We start from the raw sequence: 6,000 nt of genomic DNA on the forward strand, positions 1-6,000 counted from the left end.
TTGCTGTTCCATAAAGGATGCTTAGAATTGAGATCTCCTGCTACAATTATTGCTTCATTTGTATCTAGTAGCTGAGAGAGATCAGAGGGGAGTAAAGGTTTGCCAGGGGGGTTGTATACAGAATAAATCTTTAAGCTGCCTGCATTGTTGGTATGAATTTCTATGCCTGTCTCCTCGAGGTTAGATGTATTAGTCTTCTTAATCTCATTATAGCGGATGTTTCTTCTGACAAAGATGGCAGTGCCTCCACCTCTGGCATTGAGTCTGTCATTTATAAGTAATGAGTAGTTTCTGAGTTTGGGATTATCGCAGGGACGTAGGTGAGTCTCATTAATGAGGAGAATATCAATTTGTAAGTGATCTGTAAGTTCCTGTAATTCCAAAATTTTATTGTTGAGACCGTTTGCATTCCAGAATATTATCTGTATAGAATTTGATGTTGAAGCTGGATTAGTCATTAATCATGGAGAAGATGACTTGCGTATTCCTAAGGAATTTGTTGGTATCGGCCTGGCTTGGATTTGTTTTGCTGAAGGCCATTAACATCTTCCCTGGTGAGGCAGCGAAAATTGCTGAGGAATTTTGACTGCTAGCTGCAGGGAGTACCTCGGTGTTACGTAAGGAAACCACAGAAGCATACGATTTATCTGGTGTAACTTTTCGTGCTTTGATTTCAGGCACAGATCTCACAATATTTTTCTGCGTGGGCTGAATTAACTCCTGTCTAGGTTTTTGAAGGTTGGATGGGTGGAGAGAACAACCCTTGTAATTAGCAGGATGTGGGCCACTGCAGTTCGCACATTTAGCAGGTGTGGACTTCTGCTTGACGCAAGTGTGCGAGGGATGGTTGCCACCGCACTTCACACACTTGTAGTCTGCTCTGCATAACATTTGTGCATGCCCAAATTTTTGGCAGCGATGGCATTGACCAGCCGACGCCTTTCTTCTCAGTGGCTCGGTCTTGATGACCAAGTTGCAGACTATTCCATGATCGTAAATTTCTCTCTGATCTTTACTGATCTCTACTAAGACCAGAGGCATGGGCGCTTATCTGCCCGATACATTCGAGAAATCTTGATTGGTTCCAAGCCTTGTCATCTGAGATCAGTAGCTATCTCCTCTGATGTGATGTTTTCTACCAAATCTCTGATCACTACCTTAAGGTTCTTTTCACTTTTTAGTTGGTAAGTATGATAAGGGAATTTATGATCATCCATAAGTCTGGTGAGCTGGCGGTAGTCCGTTGTTCCTTCGGGCTGGATGCCGACTCCATCATCTGTGTTTTTGGCCGATGAGAACTTGATGTTATTGTTCTTCATCGTCTCTGCAAGCAACTACCATTTTTCCTTAGATCACAAGACAACTGGTGGAATCCTCTCTTTTGGCCGTGTCGATATATTTGTCTCTGTTCTTGCACTAGATAATGCTGATGTGTCCATTTGAGGTGCAAATTTAGGTTCTGCAGCAAGAGACTCTTTCTTTCTCTTCTTTCTGCTGACTTCCTGATAATCATTGGAATCTATATCAGTTGTTGTGACGTTGTCATGTGTACTGTGAGGAGGAATTTCGGAGGTTTGAGGGTCGTCTGTCTCGACCTCCATAATCTGATGAACTTCAACTCTTCCTGGCCATTTCGTGTGCAAAATGTTACCAATTTGCAGAAAAATAGCTAGAAGTTCTTTGAAAGAGAGATCCTCATATGGTGAATCCATAATTAAATCTAGACTTGAAGTGGGGGAAGGATCTGCCTTGTCCCTTCAACCACCAAGTGCTGCACAGGGCAGGGAACAGGAGAGAGCCTGAAAAATGTTTTTGAAGATGAAATAAAAGTCTTACCTGCTCTGATGATCGAGCACTCTGTTGACGCTGGATAATGCACTGACGAAAATTAAGCGACTGTTTATAACAGCAAGCTATTAACTACTATTACAATGAATAAACATAAAAAATCGCTAAAACATATCAATTAAATTCACAATTCATCATCAATAATACACGATACGAAACACTAACACACTAGCTGCCCACTCCCAGAATTCAGAATTCATACTTCTCACTAATTAACAACACAATCAGTAAAAAGCAGTAAATTCAATCCATTTTTACTAGAAATCAATAGGGCCTCCACGCAAGGCGCAAGACGTTGCTGACTATAAGGGCGAAGCAAAATGCTTTTTTATTCCCTGCTATCTGATAAGGATTACTGTGGGAGGAAAAGTTTATGAGCTAAGAGCTCTGCCTGAGTGGGTGCCAGGCAGAGCTCTTAGGAAGTAGGATGGCCTTCGGCCTCCTATATTTTGAGAAGTCTGTTTGATCATAATTGGCTGCTTGTTGCACTAATTCATTTGGATGTGAAGAGGACACTGAGAAGAACTTCACTGCTGAAGACTGAAGGAAAGAGTAGATGTAGGGGATATTTGTATCCCGGTGAAGTTGGATATTTCTGACGTACCATGGTGCGTTTAATATCATGCGGAGACATTTGTTTTGCACTTTCTGTAGTTTGAGGATATTTGTACTTGAGGTGTGACTCCAGGCTGGGGACGCGTAAGTAATAATGGGTCGAATCAACAGTTGATAATGGAGCAGTTTTATTTTGGTATCCAGCTTGCTATTCCTGTTGATAAGAGGGTAAAGCTGTGCAATGACTCTTGATGCTTTTGAACATGAGGCTTTTATATGTGAACTGAAAGTTAGTTTTCTGTCCAGCAGTACACCCAGATATTTGGCTTCTGCTTTCCAGGGAATCTTGGTATTAAATAGGGAGATATCATCTTTGGGGAATATTGAGTTTTTAGTGAAGAACATGGCAATACTCTTCTGAGGGTTTACTTGCAGTCTCCATTTCGAGAACCAGTGCTCTAATCTCTGCAGGTTTTCTTGCAGTTTCTTGTTGACAATGTGCGGTTTAATTGATCTGGCTAGTATAGCTGTGTCGTCTGCGTATAGGGCAATGATGGATGACATTGGATTGTGCGGAATGTCCGCCATGTAAATCGTGAAAAGTATCGGTGCCAGAAGGGACCCTTGAGGAACTCCTGCCAAGATGTGTCGTTGGGTAGATAATATATCATTTAGTTTGACTTACATTCGTCTGTCACTAAGAAATGACTTTATAATTTGAACTAGATCTAATGGAATGCCAGCTAAAATCAACTTGTATAGTAGTCCAAAGTGCCATAACGTGTCAAACGCCTTCTCTAAATCAAGAAAAACTGCTCCGGTGTATTGATGCCAATTTAAACTTGTGATAATGAATTCTATTAGTCTATGAATTTGTTGGGTGGTACTGTGAAATTGGCGAAAACCAAACTGTTCTGAAGGAAGGATGTTTAATTTTTTTACTGAAAGTTGAATTCTGGAAAGGATAGCTTTTTCTGCTATTTTGCCCAAATTAGAAATCAGACTTATGGGACGATAACTTTGAGGTTGCTGAGGATCCTTGCCCGGCTTGTATATAGGAACTACGTCTGCCAACTTCCATGCAGAGGGAAAGTACTTAAACATGAACATATCATTTATTATTGTTGTGAGATATACGATGGCCTTTCGGGGTAGCAGTTTAATAACTTTGTTGGAGATGCCGTCAGGCCCTGGAGCTTTTTTATTCTTTAAATTCTTTATGATGTCGTAAATTTCAGCTGGGGAAGTAGGTGTGAGTTGGCTGGTACAGGTATCAGGGCGTTTTAACACGTGTCTGACGTGGCGGTGAACTTTGTAAATATGATTGAAATTTAGATTTTTGTACGAAGGGCTACACTGTTTTTCTAAATTTTTTGCTATAGCTTCGGCTTTTTCAGCATCTGTGTAAACAATGTTCAGGTCAGATTTGAGAGGAGGAAGAGATTTGTTTTTGTTTTTGATGTTTCTCAGGAACTTCCAAACGGATTGATCACCAGGTGATATGGAGGCTAAATTGTCTTCCCATAGTTTGTTTCTATGTGCTTTTAGTGCATCTGTCACTGCACTGTTCATGTTGTTGAGATATTTTTTGTCTTGGGGTGCTCTGGTGTTGTGGTATCTTTTCCTTGGTTTATTTTTTTCCCTGATTAAGTTCATTATGTTATCTGGTAATCGTTTAGGCTTGAAGGCAGCTGAATTTGAGGTGATAGATGCTATGGCTGTGTTGATTTGATCAGTAAGTTTATTGACTGCGGAATCAATTTCTTCTTTGGAAATAATATGAGGGATGGGATCAATGTAGTTTGGAAGCATTTTGGATATTTTTTCCCAGGGAATAAAGGTGTGAGGCGAATGGAGAAAATCCCTCTGATAACCCAGTTGGAGCAGAATAGGATTGTGGTCTGAAGATAATTCATTCAATGATTCCAGGGAGTACTGTAGGTTAACATTCTGAAGGACAGCTATATCCAAAACGTCAGATGAGCCAGTAGGACTGTGGTGAGTTGGCACTGAGGGACCAGCCACAATTGCACAATTTGAGCTTGTGTAGTTATAGAGGATGCGGCCATTCCTATTTATAGACCTACTGCTCCAGGCGTGATGCTATGCGTTAAAATCGCCAGCAATAATAACCGGCAGTTTAATGCCGAGGATAGCATCCAGATCTGTGGTCAGCAATGTTTTTGATGGTGGGTTATAAGCAGAATATATTTTTATGTTTCCCATAGAGTTTGTGATGACATTGATACCTGTAAGTTCGAGATTGGTGGTTGTAGGAATGGCTACAGCATGATGATTGATGTGATTTTTGATGAGGATGGCTGTGCCACCACCTCTGTAATCCAGTCTGTCATTCCTGTAGAGTTGATATCCTTTGAATTTAGGACTGTCAGCAGGTCTTAGATGAGTCTCATTAATTAATAATATATCCGGATTATATCTGTCATTGAATTCCTGCACTTCTAGTATTTTATTTTTAAGGCCGTTGGCATTCCATGAGATAATCATTAGAGAATCTGGGGTAAATTTTTTCCTATGCATTGGAGAGTGCAGATAAAATGAGCTGTGTTTGCTGCAAGACACTTTTTATAGTGCTCAGTGATGGATTTGCGTTGCTGAAATCCTGTAACATATTTACAAGAGAAGAGGTGATGATGGCTGTTATATTTGAATGTGGATTTGTCATATTCTGGTCATGGATTGCTTTTTTGGGGTGGGCCACATCAGCATATGTTCTTGTTTGGTGTTGAAGACTTATTTTCTTAGGGGGCTGAACACCTGTCATCTTGCTCAAGCTAATAGGAGCCTGATGAACTTGAGCTTCTGGGGCTTTCGTTTCTGACAGTGAGATAGACTGACTGATTAACTCAGTTTGTCTGTTTTTTGGGTGGCATATGCACCATCTGTAATTTGCAGGGTGGGGGCCACCACAATTAGCACACTTAGCAGGGGTGGTTTTTGGCTTAGAGCATATATATGTGGGGTGGGTGTCACCACATTTCAGACATCTGTATTGGGCTTTGCACAACTTCTGGGCATGACCAAATTTTTGGCATCTATGACATTGCCCAGAAGAGGCCCTCTTCGTAAGTGGCTCTGGTGAGATCTTAAGCCCGCAGATTGTCTTCAAATTGTAAATATCTTTATAGATGTTGTGTATTTCTACCAATACTAGAGGCATAGGGGTCTTGTTAGATCTGTACATTCTACTGACTTTGATGGCAGGCAGATCTTTCATATTGAGGTCAGCAGCTATTTCAGCTGTTTCAATGTCTTCAGATACTCCTCGGAGTACCACTTTAAGATTTTTCTCCGAGGTAAGTGTGAAGGTATGGTATTGTATACCTCTTGTGTCCAACTCCTTGGTTAGATTTCTATAGTCAGACACTGTAGTAGGCTGAATTTTGATGCCCTCCTCTGTATTCTTGGCAGTGGAGTAATTTATTTGCAGGTTGGCCATGGTGGTTTTTAGGGCTGTCCATCTCTGTTTTTCCCTAAGAATGACTGGAGGCACCTTTTCATTGGTGGAGGCAGAGGAATCTATGTTGGGGGCATCTTCATCCATGCCATTTTCGTTTACTGACTCCGAGGCGAGAG

The sequence above is a fragment of the Typopeltis vanoorti genome, chromosome 13 (assembly GCF_054136105.1).
Source record: "Typopeltis vanoorti isolate ZY-2024b chromosome 13, IOZ_Tvanoo_1.0, whole genome shotgun sequence".
NCBI lineage: Eukaryota > Metazoa > Arthropoda > Arachnida > Uropygi > Thelyphonidae > Typopeltis > Typopeltis vanoorti.